The sequence below is a fragment of the Berghia stephanieae genome, chromosome 15 (assembly GCF_034508935.2).
Source record: "Berghia stephanieae isolate SIO BIC M18660-M18661 chromosome 15, UCSD_Bste_1.3, whole genome shotgun sequence".
NCBI classification, from domain to species: Eukaryota; Metazoa; Mollusca; class Gastropoda; order Nudibranchia; family Aeolidiidae; genus Berghia; species Berghia stephanieae.
Genome location: NC_088374.1, coordinates 5,124,737 through 5,127,236, shown reverse-complemented (window position 1 = coordinate 5,127,236; position 2,500 = coordinate 5,124,737).

Genomic DNA, 2,500 nt, shown 5'->3' with positions numbered 1-2,500 from the left:
GCTGATAAAAAAGTTCGCCATTTCCTATTGATTATTCCGTAATAATACAAAATGTACACGCATTATCAGTATCTATATTAATGACACTTGAATGCTTGATCAATACGGATAAAACCTAAGGCTGGTGAATGCGAACTACAATTTTAGTGGTAAAGTATAAGTTAAACATAATTTTATAACAAGTATCTGGTGGTATAGGGAATGAGATTATCGGAAGAGTAGCGTCCCTTGATTGGACGTCACCCATAGTCTGTGACGTCACCGTTAAAAAAACCTCGGAAAAGTTATTAGAAAGAGAACGTCATGTTGGTTGTGAGCATGCGTCTCTCGTTCTCGCTTCCGCGCACAACCAACATGACGTTTTCTCTCTAATAACGTTTCCGCCGGTGACGTCACAGACTATGTGTGATGTCCAATCAAGGGACGCTACTCTTCCGCTAATCTCATTCCCTTTTTTTTCTTTAATGAGCATATATATAGCGCTATATCCATTCAACGTGCTCAAAGAGCTTTCAAAGGGATCGCCCTGGCCAACACCAACATTTAACATTGAGGACGGGTCATGACGCCTTTTTGGCGATATTACAATATATTTTTTTTCGTACAGAGTCAACCATGTTAACGGTCAGGTACTCATGTTACACCTAAGTACGGTGAGAGAATGTGAGTAAAGAGTCTTCTCCAAGGACTCAACTATGAGTCGAGCCAGGCTCGAACCCAGGACCTTTCGATGAGATATCGAGTGCCATACAACAAGACTACAAAGCTATACGTATCACTCTTCAGATTTATCGATTTATAAATTCTAATGCTATGTTTTACTTTTTATACCCCTATGTGACCCAACGTCTCAAAACGGTATTATGCTTAAAAGCCGAATTTAATGTTAAACTGATCAAAATTATTAATTGTTGGCATTATCACCCTAGAATATGGTATCCATTCTCCTTTATTAAACATACAAACTCAACACAAGTCTGATATTTCTGGCTATAAATTCAATTTTCAACATCTTAACCATCCCGACTTAATACCGTTTTGGGGCGAAGGGTCACCTATGTTTGCAATCCTTCCCAATCATAGATAGTCTACGCTTGACTATGGAACTCACAACGTTCTCATCCGGAAATTAAACGGACCAACACTCGAAACTCTGTGTAACCTTGAACTTTTACAATCTGGATAATACAGTTAAGTGAAAATTACACATAAACTTTGATGGCAAAAAAACCCCCCAAAAAACAAAGACATGAGTTACGTCAACTTTGTTCTATCTATATATTTATGGTCATGTTTTCTCTAGTTATATTTTTCTATTTGTCATGCTATGAGTTTAGGCAAACCACAGACATTTTAAAAAAATAATACAATGGAGCACAATTGCCTTCATCCTCGTCCTCTCCTGTCCAATGTTTGTGTTGTTTGATGCAAGCGTGAGTTCAATGTATGTGTTGTTTGATGCAAGCGTGTGTTCAATGTATGTGTTGTTTGATGCAAGCGAGTGTTCAATGTATGTGTTGTTTGATGCAAGCGTGTGTTCAATGTATGTTTTGTTTGATGCAAGCGAGTGTTCAATGTATGTGTTGTTTGATGCAAGCGAGTGTTCAATGTATGTGTTGTTTGATGCAAGCGAGTGTTCAATGTTTGTGTTGTTTGATGCAAGCGATGGCTCAATGTATGTGTTGTTTGATGCAAGCGAGTGTTCAATGTATGTGTTGTTTTATGCAAGCGTGTGTTCAATGTATGTGTTGTTTGATGCAAGCGTGTGTTCAATGTATGTGTTGTTTGATGCAAGCGTGTGTTCAATGTATGTGTTGTTTGATGCAAGCGTGTGTTATATGTATGTGTTGTTTGATGCAAGCGTATGTTCAATATATGTGTTGTTTGATGCAAGAGTGTGTTAAATATATGTGTTGTTTGATGGAAGCATGAGTTCAATGTATGTGTTGTTTGATGCAAGCGTGTGTTCACTGAATGTGTTGTTTGATGCAAGCGTGTGTTAAATGTTTGTGTTGTTTGATGCAAGCGTGTGTTCAATGTATGTATTCTTTGATGCAAGCGCGTGTTCAATGTTTGTGTTGTTTGATGCAAGCGTGTGTTCAATGTATGTGTTGTTTGATGCAAGCGTGTGTACAATGTATCTGTTGTTTGATGCAAGCGAGGGTTCAATGTATGTGTTGTTTGATGCAAGTGTGTGTTCAATGTATGTGTTGTTTGATGCAAGCGTGTGTTCAATGTATGTGTTCTTTGATGCAAGCGTGTGTTCAATGTAGTTGTTGTTTGATGCAAGCGTGTGTTCAATGTATGTGTTGCTTGATACAAGCGTGTGTTCAATGTATGTGTTGTTTGATGCAAGCGTGTGTTCAATGTATGTGTTGTTTCTTGCATGCGTGTATTCAATGTATGTATTGTTTGATGCAAGCGTGTGTTCAGTGTATGTGTTGTTTGATGCAAGCGTGTGTTCAATGTTTGTGTTGTTTGATGCAAGCGTGTGTTCAAT